This window comes from Diceros bicornis, chromosome 22, assembly GCF_020826845.1.
Source record: "Diceros bicornis minor isolate mBicDic1 chromosome 22, mDicBic1.mat.cur, whole genome shotgun sequence".
NCBI lineage: Eukaryota > Metazoa > Chordata > Mammalia > Perissodactyla > Rhinocerotidae > Diceros > Diceros bicornis.
The window spans coordinates 39,312,526-39,326,224 of record NC_080761.1 but is presented as its reverse complement, the minus strand read 5'-3'; the positions used below and the strand labels follow the sequence as shown (position 1 = coordinate 39,326,224).

Genomic DNA, 13,699 nt, shown 5'->3' with positions numbered 1-13,699 from the left:
AGGTTAGCTCAGGGACAATCTTCCTCACCAAAAAAAGGTAATACATTGTCATTGCAAATAAAAATTCAGAAAATACTTAGCTCCTAAGAGTTTGTCTCCCATAATTGAGCTGTTCTATATTTGTGTACTTCTAGCTTTAAATGTGAGGATGGAATACTTTCACAGATTTAAAATATGTAACAGTGAAACTGAATTATGTATAAATAACATGGTTAAGAATGGTTGTTCTGTTGATGATTTGTTTTCAAACAGTGTTTAGTATTCCTTTTTTCTCCCTATGTATTGTGAGGGACGTTAACACTGATTCATGTTGATACTGGTAATTCCTTTTCAGTTTGAAACCCTACATTCTATCAAAGTGATAAGATTTCAGAGTAAAAAAAAATTAGGAAAAACATCTATTTGGTGGTTTTTCTGTCCCTGAAGTCTCAAAAATAACTATACTTCTCCATTAAAGTCCTTTCTAATATTTATACAGAAAACATACTGCCTCTGAAGAATATAGGCTTCAGGTGTGGTCCTTGAGGCCTCCTCTCTGAAAAAAACCTCTCATAACAAAGTACAAAATAATATTAAAGGCAATTAACTAAATAAGTCTCAATTCCAATTGCTAAGATTTTTGCATTAAAATCACCTCTTCCTTATTATTGAAGTGTGAGATTATAGCCAGCTGTTGCAGTGGTAACCTGTAATCCATTTCTCTACATCGCTTTTTGGTTTGAACTGAAAACTATTATCATGAAGTTAAGTCTTATAACCCACTTTAGCTGATTTAGTTTCCTGGAATTTATCACTTATAAAATCAGAACAAATTCCCTCAGGAATCTATGTTTGGACCAAAAACATACACTTTGACCCTGGAATACTTTTCCTCTTCCCATTCAAATGAAAGATGAGTTAAATAGTAATTTTTAAAAAGTTCTATTTAATTTAATTACCATCTGTGTGTGTAACTGAAACCAATAGATTCTTCAAAGATTTTGGTTGTGACAATAAGATAGAATGATATATTGTGCCTTAGATACATATTAAATTAGCAGATTTCACATACTGGGCAATTAGAAATGCTATTTATTCTCAGGTGGGAATACTAACCTGAAAATTCTGCATGTATTTTGTGCAAAATAATGGCAGAATCATGGCAGTAATGGCCCCCCTACCATGTCCAACTCTTAAGAACTTGTGAATGTTACCTTACATAGTAAAAGGGATTTTGCAGATGTGATTAAAGTTAAAGACCTTGAGATGGGGAGAGCAGCCTGGATTATCCAGGTGGATCCAATCTAGTTACTGAATCGTTAAAAGAACTTTCCCCACTGTGGTCAGAGAGAGACATGGCTATGGGAGAATAGTCAGCGAGATACGACATTGCTGGCTTTGAAGATGGAGCAAGGGGCCTCTCTGAGCCAAGGAATGGGGGCGGCCTGTTGACGCTTCCCTAGAGCCTCCTGAGAGGAAGGCAACCCTGCCAGCTCTTGGTTTTAGCCCACTGAGACCTGTGTTGGACTTCGGACCAACAGAACTGTGAGATAATAAATTTTTGTTGTTTTAAGTCACTAACATAGTGGTAATTTATTATGGCCACCATCGAAAACTAATACTCCTAGCTTTGTGTTTGTAATTTGTTGAATAAAATTATTCCTGAAATCTAAAAACTATGAAAGAACAAAAGCTATTTGGTAACATGTAAAATCCTCAGTAATTTATGACTTCCTTATGTATGGATTGGTACAATTCATTTTGCTCTGAAATAACAGAATGAATTCAGTTTGGCTTTGCAACTGTGGTGTTTTTTTTTTTTTTTTCCTAGTGCTATCATTGTACCATCCAGCCCTGGTGGTCTAGTGGTTAAGATTCAGCACTCTCACTGCTGCGCCTGGGTTTGTTTCTCAGTCAGGGAACCACACCACCTGTCTGTTGGTTGTCACACTGTGGCGGCGCTGTGATGCTGAAAGCTATGCCACTGGTATTTCAAATACCAGCAAGGTTACCCATAGTGGACAGGTTTCAGCAGAGCTTCCAGATTAGACAGAACTGGCCATGAAAACTCTACGAATAGCAGCAGAACATTGTCTGATAACGTGCTAGAAGGTGAGAGGATGGCGCAACAAGACCCGGCAGGGTTCTGCTCTGCTGTGCAGAGGGTCACTAGGAACTAGAATGAATTGACTGGATAGCACTAGCAACAAACCATTGTTCCAGGAACATATTGGAGGCATTCAATAAATGTTGAAAAAAATGAGTGAAGTTACATGGTCAAAATTTGCATTAGTGGTTGTTAACAATAAAGTTTTGAGAAAAGAGCTTGAAGAAAACTAGGAACAGAACTGCTTGTGTCAGGTCTGAAGAAGTGTCTCCGAGCTTTTGACGAATGTATCTCATATTTCTGTATGTCATGTTTGGCAGTTGTCAGGCAGTTGCTCAAGGGCTTCGTTGGACTCAAACCCCATGGTATAGCTGAATTTGTTTCTGTCTCGATAAGCTGGCACTAGTGTTAGCCAAAAAGCAACGGTGATGGGGAGTCTTAATCTTTCATCTAATGGTTTCCTATGTAACTAGTTGCAAAATGACAAGCTTCAAGATATTATACCATCTAGCAAGAGATTTAAGATCACTGTAAATATATATAATAAAACAAGTAAACCTACGTACTTTGAAATCGCTTTTAAGCTGTTCTGTACTTCCACTGGCTGGTTAGTTGAGACATTCAATCAGAAGTATTTATTGAGTCTGTGTGTACTAGGCACTGGGAATATAGGTGCAAAGAGCTCTGCCATCACAGTGCTTATTGACCCATAGGGAAGATAGAAATTAAATAATTACAAGAGCTGAGAAGAATTACAGGCTGCTGTAGGAGTGGATAATAACGTACTCTATTCCAGGTAAAGAAACCATCTCTGAAGGCACCTCTGATGGTTTGGGAAAGGGGAGAGGGGAAGGGCTTAAAAGCAATGAAGGGGGGTCGGCTTGGTGGCGCAAGCGGTTAAGTGCGCGCGCTCCGCTGCGGCGGCCCAGGGTTCGCCGGTTCCGATCCCGAGTGCGCACCGACGCACCGCTTGGCAAGCCATGCTGTGGCGGTGTCCCATATAAAGTGGACGAAGATGGGCACGGATGTTAGCCCAGGGCCGTCTTCCTCAGCAAAAAGAGGAGGATTGGCAGATGTTAGCGCAGGGCTCATCTCCTCACAAAAAAACAAAAAACAAACAAAAAAGCAAGGAGGGAATGGCTGGAGCACAGAGAAAATGTGGGATCATTGTGAGAGAGTCAAAAGATAAATCTTGTTAGGTTGACAGAGGTCAAATCTTGTAGAGTCCTCTTAAAGGATTTTGGAAAGATCAGCTGTAATTTGGGGAATGGATTGGATGGGAGAAAAAGGGAATGCAGGAGAAGCTGAGGCCAGCGGCTATTTCAACTGTCAAAAGATGGTAGTCTGTTCTAGGGTGGCAGCCATGGGGATGGAGAGTGGGTGGATCCAGAGATGATTTAGGAGATAAACTAGAAGCTATTTGGAGATTGCATATGGGTTGTCAGAGGGGCAGGGAGAGGTTGTTGGAGAAATAAAATAATCCTGCCAACAGCAAGACACTTTCCTATCCACCTAGAAGAGAGGGAAAGAACTCAATTTATTATTGAGTGGGCATTAACAGATTTACCTGCATGTAAGATAAAACAAAAGTGACTTCAAAGTTGGGACAAAATTGCACAGTTTATATGTTAAAGCAGAACAAAGTACATTAACGTCTCATCTCCTTAAGAGACAAAGGGGCTGCTCCTTGTGACAGTTTTCTGTACATCTCATGAGAGACACTTGAGCTAACCTTAGAGGTTCATTTTTACACATCGAGGTGGTTTGGTACGTGACCTTGGAGGTATCTACACTGTGAAAACTGAAGAGTGGCCTTAATCCCTAGAGAGGTTTATCTGTGTCCCAAAGGTTAGAGTAAGTACTGAGATTCCCTCTATCTCTAAGGAAACACTCTAAAGAAAAGGGAGAAGGGATAAAAGGGTCTTTTTGGCCCTTATAAATGGGGAGAATTATTTTCCACATACTCAATGCCCGTTTACTGAAGTGGGCAGTTCTGGAGGAGGAGCACACTTGAGGAGTGATAGATCCATACTTGTGGAGGCGCCAAGTTTGAGGTGTCTATTAGATGTTCCTCTGGAGACGACAGGTATAGACAGTTGAATGTATTTGTAGTGTAGAAGAGCAGTCTAGGCTGAAGGTAGGGATTTGGTGGCCATCAACAGTCAGTTGGTAACTGAAGCCGGGGAGTAGACTGGGTTGCCTAGGGAAATGGGAGGTGGGGTGAGGAAGAAGGAAGGAAGTCATGTCTTTTGTTGTATAATCACGGAGTTAACGTAAGTAGATTATTCTGAATGGTTAGTACTGAAGACATACTCATACCAGTGGTCAGCATTTTCACTTTTTGATTACTTTTCCTAGGCAATGTACCTGAAAATTTAGGCCCCACACTCTTGTAAGCTAGACTACTGCTTTGTGTACATTGTACATTCTCTTCAGCCTCCTAGATCTCCTCGACTCCTTTTCCTGCGCCCATGTGTGTTCTCCACCCTCTCCTTTTGGGCCAGTGTGTCCTCTCATGCTGTCTTGGTCTCTCTTTTTGAACTTTTGCTTATTTGGAAATATTTTCAGTTGCTTCCACATGTAACTTTTAGATGTTTATTCCCCTTCGTAGAGTTAGATATCCGGTTACTGGTTTATTTATTTGGTCTAGAATGTGCCAGGTTTTGAGGCCACAGCACAGATGCTTCGCCCTCCCATGAGGCTGGGCGAGATGCAGGAATGGCTTTGTGTGGATGGAAGCGGAGGTGAAGGGAGAAGTATCTTGTTGGGAAGAAATACGTGACTGTGGGGCCCAAGTGCTTCTTGAGTAAGTGCATTTAATAACAACCTTAGTGAAGCAGTGACTCACATGGAAAAAGGGGTGGCTTTTTGTATCTATAATTGAAGGCAATTGGAAAATGAAATATAGGGGGAAAATGCCCTCTCATTTATATTTGCAAAAATATTTTGATCTACACCAACACAGAGACTATCTTTGCCCTTTATTTTATTGGTCAGCTCAGTTCGCAAGGTTGTTGAGTTGGGGGCAGCTTTCCTGAATCATATGTTGGTAAATCCTGCCCTAGTTGGAAAAGGGGAGATTCCTTATTCGGAGACACTTTTGCCAGCTGGGGTTTGGCAAATAGAAGAACAGGTAGAGGTGGCATTTAGGGACATCTTGTCATTTTTTGAAGAGTAGCGACTGTGGACTGAAATGTAAACACGAGCAAGAGTGGGCAGTGATGACTTGGACAAAGGTTTTACCAACTGACAGTGTGAAATATTCGGTAGACTAACTGTTTTAATGGGTTTATCTTAGATAGGTTTTCTGTTGTGAAAGTGTCGGTTAATAATTTATCCTTCCCGAGAGGCAGAAGAAGCAATCACACGCTGTAAGCCAGCACTTTTGGGGCCTGTCGCTTTGCTGGAGCTCATCTTGGCTGGAGCACTGCACCTCGTTGGTTGCGACAAAAGTACCAAGTGCCTGCACTTTGACAAATGGAGGCTTGGGGGAACTAAATAAGGCAGGGACGTTTGGAGTGATTCTCTTCCAGTGGTATCTAAAGTAATGGATTACTGTAACTATCCATCTGCTCCACATCAAGAAGAACATAACTATATATATATTTCTAAAAGTTTATTTTGAAGAAGGGTGGAGTTCTCTATCTGGAGGAGAAGGTGGTGGTGGGAAAATGGATTATTCTTTAAGGAATATTTATGAAGCTTCAGAGAAGGGGCAAACTGGGCTTGCTGATGGATACCTGGGATATGTTTTTATTGTCTAGCAAAGAATATTGGATGCAGCTGTACGTGTAAGACTTACCCTTTGGCAGTGCGAATGTTATTGTCAAAAACCTGAGTCCATTACCCCTTGCCATACAATTCATTTTGAAGCAATAGTGAACACAACTCCACTGCAGATTTAAGTACTATTTATGTGTATTTTATTTCCCTGTTTAGTCACTGAATCATATTGTAGTGTTGGCATGGTAAGTTTTGTAATTTGTTTTCCTGTGTGAAGAGTGCTTTTCTTCTACCGAATGTTCTCTTCTGAGTACTTTTTTTAGTTAGACATTATGTCATTACAAAGATTTACAGTTATTTAATAATGATTTATTGTAGTAATTTATTCTGCCAGCTGTGGCACATTTTCAGTGGAATTTGTAAATCGAATTTATACAGAAATTTACCAGGACGTACATATCAGGATTTAATAAAACATACTCTAAAATCTTTTTGAAGTGGGTAGTTTTAGGCTAACACATTTGGGATTAAGGTTTATCGTAACAACCTTCCTTAATGTTCCGACTCGGCTGTGTCTGTCCCACAACCACTGAAAGAGTAGTCTGTGAGATCTGTTAAAATACAGTTTCAGGTCATCTACTTTGCTTTCAGACTGTTATTAGTGTCATGTTATATTTGACCTGGGATGTTCAAATGATGCTAAGGGACATGGAAACATCCTGACATTAGGCTATCTGGATTTCCATACGTTTTAATCACTATTAAAGTGTGCATCCAGATTTATAACAGAGAGTAGACCTAGTAGGTTTGCTCATTTTGAGGGCTTAAGTGTCAGATTTTCTCTCCCTTTTTCCGAGCTGAGTGGCCACTAACCATGTGGAATACATTTAGCTTTGGTGGAGCTGCCAGCTCACAGTCCTCCTGCAATTTCTTTGTTATAGTACAAATACAGCAAGTCACTATATTTTCTTTTCTTTCTCTTTTAAAAAAGATTGTTGAGATTTTGTTTGTTTACTTGATGGTATGTATTTGTTTAGAGAAGGATAGAATTTGGACAAGAGTGAAAGTGTAGATTCCTTTATAAGTTATAAAGTTTTTTTTTAATCTGGCAATCTGAGCGGCTGTCTTTGAAATGCATGATTGCCAAGTTGTTTGTAAAAATGTCTTGTTCTCTAAGAGTGCATGAAAATTTCAGTCCTAAGATGAAACTACTAATTCACAGCTTCAGTCAGCTGGTTATTTTGTCTACAGCAGCATGAAGCATCTCGTTTGACTTACTACTGCCCCCCAAGCACATTGACTTCATTGATCCGTTTTTAATATTGTGAAGACACAGTCTTAATGTGCCTTGAAGCTGAAGTTTCAGGTGATACTTAATTGTATTTAAAGCAGTAGACTTGGCACTAAGATGGAAACGCAAGCATTTGAAAATATTGCAGCCTCTACTTTTTCATAGTACTTTTTATTTGCTTATCATGTTCAGGCACTAGTTAAACAGAATGGAACAAAGCAAAAAGAGCCAGAACAACTTACCATCTGAAATGTAATTCATCCCCATTTAGCTTTTTGTTTTGCCGTGGTATGTGAGAAGGTGAACAATTTGTCATCTGATCTCTTATTTCTCACAAGATAAAATTTTTTAAAACATTCTTAGAAATATCACACAGTAGTTAATTTTGTCTGCAGACAGGAATTCAAGTCACAGAGCATTAACGATGGATCTTTTAATGATCTCATTAGAATGAAAATAATTAAAAATAAATTCATTAAAAATATATACACAATATTTTGCTTGGGAGTTCATTTTGATTGAGTTAATATTTCTAGAAAAATTGTTACAACTTTTTATATGATTTACTAGTGTGCTTTCTGGACAAATGACTCCATAGTATTTGATATTTATTTTTATTTCGAGAAAAATAAATCTACAGTGCAAGAAAAACTGGGAGATAGGGAGATTTCTTGAAGGGGAGCAGAGATGGACTTTCCTTGAGAGATTTCATCGGCAGTCTCTTAGATGGGGTGCCGCATTTTCCTTGAAGGCATTTACCACTTGTGTGCCGAAGAGATAGATCGTGGAGAAAGATTGAGCTCTGTATGTTACATATTTGACCCAGTGCTCCAGTGGTCACAGTATACTAGGTATCTTGACCAGGTTTAAATGCAAAAGGAAAGAATATTGCATAAGTTCACAGTTCTGGATTTAGTTTTGACCTTATCAGTGTTTGCAGGTTTTTCTTTGGGGCTTACCTGAAAAACTTTTTAAATGAAACCCAATTGGAACTTTAAAAAGGCATACTTCAGGGATGTCAAATATGTTTCATCTTGTGGGTGAATTTTGACTGATTGGTGGTGAATGCTTTGAGAAGCCGAGATGGGTCAGGAGAAAAAAAAAAGAGTTCTGTGCTCAATTAGCAATGCCTGCCGTAGCTGCTGAGGGAACAGTCAGTGGAATTGTGACCTGAGTTTTCTCCTTAGCATAGAAACTCATAAAAGGTACTGTGATCCTTCATTTATTCATCATGTGTTCATCCATTCAACCAATTTTCTTAAACACTCCTGAATACAAGGCAGTGTGCCAAACATGGTAAGAATATAGAGATATGAATTTGCTTTCAAGCCTTCATGGGTGGGAGCCTTAATTGATCATTAACAAAAATGTGAAACATGGTAGGCAGCAGTTTTGGAGAGAATGTTTTATGGCCCAGTTTAGAGATACTGAGTTCTAAGCAAGAAAAATATTCAGTTGCTGAAATCCAGCAGAATCTAGAACTTGTTTGAGAGAGAACTTGTATTTGCTGATTGGGTATGCCAGGCATTCTGGAAGGATGCCCATCCCGTCTGACATGGATAGATGATGCCTTGTCAAATGTATAGCCTATATGTAACATTTCTGTAGTGGAAGGCAAATGTAGTAGGTGCTATAAGGGAAATGGTATGATCAGCCTAGGGGTGAGTGGTGAAGCCATATATACCGTTGGATGAGTTGCCAGTAAGGAGCACATGGCAGAGAATCGAGGATAGAGCATAATTTCAGTGTGTAGACATTTATTAACTTCAGATAATATTTTTTAGGTAGAAATATTTTAACTATAATACTTTTATTAATACTATATATGTGTAAAATATCAAATTATATCTAATGCATACAATTTAGTGTTAGTTTTAGGAGATCCTTCCTCCATCATTTTTCCCAACTGGAAGTCTTCTCATTATGTTTGACTCTTTCTTTTCCCTGAAAGCTGAAATTCATTTAAGTAGCAGTTCTTGTAGATCCTTCAAAAACCAAAACAAAACTACTCTAAATGTTTCTTTGTTTTTCGCTATCACATGGTTTAGGCCGTCATGTTCTGTGATGGGCTGTGCATTTTCTATTCATGTCTACTATGGTGTCAAGTATTTAGATGCTTGTGGTATAGACAGATACAAAACCAACAGACTTCCTTGCCCTCAGAGCTTACATCTAGGGGAAGATTTGAACACAATACAAATCCCCTAATTGAATGCTTCTGCCTCAGATCTCTCTCTTTTCTGATTCCTCTTGCACAGTGTTCCCAGACAAAACACGAGTTGTGTTATTTAACTTTTCTGTTCAGAAACTGAAAGTCTAAATTTCAAGGTCTCTATAGTTTGCTGTATATTCTCTTTCTAATCTCATCTCTTACTCACATCCTTCATCTACCTAAGGAACAATGCTTTCTTACACTTTTTAAAAATTTTATTTCATTTTTTTTGGTGAGGAAGATCCGCCCTGAGCTAACATCTGTGCCAATCTTCCTCCATTTTGTATGTGGGACGCCACCACAGCAGGCTCGATGAGCAGCGTGTGGGTCCCTGCCTGGGATCCGAACCTGCGAACTGCAGGCCGCCAAGTGGAGCATGCAGACTTAACCACTATGCCACCAGGCCGGCCCCTCTTACACTTATCTTTATTCATGCCCCTCCACCCATTTCCAATGTTCGCTTTGTCTTTTAATATTCTCGTTACCCCAAGAAACTCAGCCACGTCCCTCTTTTGACCAAATTACTTATACTCCTAGAAGCACTGTAGCTAATGATGCAACTACTGACTTGTGGCACTTCTACTTTAGTAAGAGAGAGCAGTTATTTGTGTCTTTTATTTAACTCATGTGCTTATGTATAATTTCTTCAACTACACTGTAAGTCAGGTGACAGTAGGGGACCTTGTCTTAAATATTAAGACCTTATGAATATGAGCACAGTTGAGAACCAGGAAAAACAGTGCTTTTGAGCATCCTGAAGAGATGCAACAAAGCATCCAAGCTTACATATTGAACTTCTAAAATAGTCACTCCCCCCACATTTTGCTTAGAACTTGAAAACTCTAAAACTCTAAATTTTTTTTGTTTTGTTAATTGCTATTACATAAATATTGTAAGAAGTGAGAAACGAGTACAGAAGCGTGTATGGAGAAAAGAGATGTCCCATCCCTCCTCAGCAGTAATTTCTATTTACCACATTCTTAAAGATATTTCCAGAAATAGCTTAGTCCAAATACAGAAGTATATATTACCCCCCTCCCCAGTTTTTTTCTTTTCTTTTTTTGACGTAAATGGGAGTACACTATATTTACTGTTCTGTATCTTGCCTTTTACTCATGATTTATTTGGAGATGTTCCTTATCAATACTTACAGCTTTATTTCATTCTTTTTTTTTTTTTATCTTGCAATTAAAATAAATTTTTTTTTCAGGTAAAGAGTTGTCCTGAGCTAACATCTGTTACCAATTTCCTCTTTTTTTTTTTTTTGCCTCCCCAAGGCCCCAGTACATAGTTGTATATCCCAGTTGTAAGTTGTTCTCGTTCTCCTGTGTGAGCCACTGCCACAGCCTGGCAACTGACAGACAGGTGGTGTGGTTCCGCAACTGGAAAGTGAACCCGGGCAACCAAAGCAGTGAGAGCACCAAACTTGAACCACTAGGCCATCAGAGCTGGCTCTATTTCATTCTTCTTAACAATTACTTAATATTCCTTTGGAAAGGCTCGTAGTAAAATAAAACAGCAATTCTAGAAGTGAGAAGAAGGCAGATATTAGAGATACAAGAGGTAATTACAACTAACTACAAAAGAATATAATGGTAGATTTTTAAATTTAAAAATAGAGCATTCCCAGAGACTTTTTTTTTCCCCTTTAGGAGCAATCAAGCCCTTAGAAGTCCTAAAGGTATTACTACATATTTATTTGATGTTCAAAATGAAAAATTTTGATCATCAAGAAAGATATGTCCTGTGTAAAAACATAGGGTGAATATGCAATACCTTTTAGGAAGATTCTTGTCTAAAATGGTAGAAACCAGGAGAAGCAAAGCAGAATATTGGGATGAGCACATATCTTGAAATCAGACCAACATGGTCTTGGATCCCCGCTTTGACACTTAATATAAGACCTTGGCCAAGTGACTTAACTTTCTTAGCTTCAATTTCCTTATTGGTAAAATGAGAATAATAATACCTATCTCATGGGACCTGTGAAGAACAAATGAAAAAATATTTCATGCTTTCCACAGTCCCTGGCACACAACAGGTACTCGATAAATATAAAGTAACATCCCCCAGACTCTTTGCCTATCCAGAATGATTAATTTCCTAAGAGTTCTGGATGCTGAGATCTTACTGCAATTGTGTCTTTTATAAAACTTATCGCAAGGCCTTGTACATAGTAGGTACTCCAAACTTTTGCACTGATTTGTAACTGTTAAGTGTCTTGCTTGGTTTTCTTCATACACTTCACCAAAATCTTCACATCTCTGGAAAGAAGTAAAGACACTTACGTGATCACATGTACCATGTGAAGATGCCCAACTTAGCCAGATGTCAGAATCCCAACCAGTGATGTGCTTGTAAATGTTTAATAACTGGTTCATGGGGTAGGAAGCTCTGATTTGTAGCATTTGCTAATTGCTGTGGTGTAAATATTCTCATCATGGCTGATTTCAGGTTACCAGTGTGAAGTCAACTGGCTTGTCAAATTCCTGATAGTTGAATAGTTGGTTCTCCCAAGTCAGTAGAATGGCTCTTGTACACTACTGGGTTCTCAACCCTCCAGACCGCTGCTTTGAGCTCTGATGTAAAAGCAGTTTGGGAAACTCAGGCCTCAAAAAACAGTCCATGCTCTGCCACAAACTCATTTTTTGACTTTGCTTCAGTTTCTTGGTTTGTATAGTAAAGCAATGGGAGTAAATCAATTTTCTAAACTTTTTTGGTGCAGCCTTACAATTCTGCATAAGTGTCTCAGGTTATGGAGGCCAAAGGGTCCATATTTTCTGCTTCTTATCCAGTATGTTCGGTATGAATTTCTTTTTAGAAAAAGTCTTCACTGGTTAAAAACAAATACATTTGAAAACCACTATTACTGAAATAGCTGTCACAAAGCCCGTGTCTGTAATTGTAGCAGAGGCCCTGAGACAGTGACGGGTAATTCTTACTCACTTTTTATATATACACACACACACATATATATATAACTAACAATATAGGATTTGGGAAAACGCAAAAGGGCACATAATGCATTTCAGTGTTATTTTTGTCAGAGGTAGACATAGTAGAAAACATTTTGTTAGTTGACATTTTACTTAAATATAACTTTCATTTATGTGTGAATGAATTCTCCATATATGTAAGCCAGGGTAATGAAGAGTGACTTATAGCCAAGAGTCGCAAACTCAAAATGGCTACAGCAGCCAGGCAGGTAGTGGAATTGAGGGAACAGGTGTGCTGTAACATAAAGTGGAGCAGTGGAGACTGTGCCCAGCTGAGAGCACATGCTAAGAAGAGGAGCTTCTGCTGCACCGCAGTGGAATGTTCACGTGAAGGAACACAGGTTTCTGTGACCATATCTTTAGTTCTCTGACACTCCACCCTTTGCCTCTTCCCACCCCATCCCCAGCATCGGGAAATCCATAGTTTAATTTAAAATTTCTTGATTTTGTTTTTTATTTTTACATGTTGGCCAATAATTAAACACACATGCACACTCATGTAGGGAGCCAAGCAAAACAAACTTGGCCTGTGGGCTTCTAGTTTGAAGTCTCTCTTTACACACATATACACATGCAGCAACGAATATTTATTGAGCACTTATGTGCTAGGCACTCAGCTAAACCTTTTGCATTAATCAAAATATTTAATCTTCACAACAGTTTGGTGAACTAGCATTATTTTCTTTTTGTAGAGAAGGAATTTTGGCACTTAGACTAAGTAACTTGCTGGGGTCACATGGTTAGTAAAAGGCTCCGCAGGTCTTCAAACCCAAGTAATCTGATTGCAGAAAAACCACTGGGGAAAACTGACTCCATGGATCTCTCTCTCTCACATGTGATATAAGCACACACACACAAAACGTAAATAGCTGAATACAAAGGGTGGGTAGAGACTGTTGTCTAATATGAGCTCATTTGTGTGCGATGATACAGATTGTGTATATGCGTGCTTGATGTGATAAAGCACTGGAATACTATCTGCTTTCACACTTTATAAGATTTTTCAGATCAGGCTCAGTGAGGCCAGTGTAAAAATTTCACAGGGAGTTTATATTTCTCTTAGTCACAACGAGACATCCTGAGCTGTGGGGCCAACATTGTCTCTGTCCAAGGGCAAAAGTTCCCTCTCTTCTCGTTGCCATATTTAAACCCCACCCATGGAAATGCTCCAAGTCCTGAGTGATGATCACTTCCTCTGGGCAAGGGTATGAAGAATAAAAGTAAATCCAGCAGGAGGAGTAAATCCCTAAAGACAGAGATAAGTACTTGAGGTCAGAGACTGCATCTTTTATAGTTTGTCTACATACCAAACTCATTAATATGAATAATCGTCTTTAGCTGTAGTGGTTGTTGTAGCAAAAGGAATACAAGAAACTGGTCTTGTCATACAT

General features: G+C 38.9%; 1 protein-coding gene across 14 annotated transcripts in view; it reads left to right on the top strand.

Annotated features, from left to right (window-relative positions):
* BNC2 (basonuclin zinc finger protein 2) overlaps positions 1 to 13,699 on the top strand; it is a 411,375-nt gene that overhangs the window by 100,185 nt on the left and 297,491 nt on the right. The window contains exon 1 of one of the 14 annotated variants that reach the window (XM_058565849.1): positions 10,909 to 10,993. The exons of the other annotated variants lie outside the window; for them this stretch is intronic. The gene's annotated coding sequence lies outside the window, so the exon portion shown is untranslated. Of the gene's footprint in view, positions 1 to 10,908; positions 10,994 to 13,699 lie in introns of those variants that run through there. 14 annotated transcript variants of the gene reach the window in all.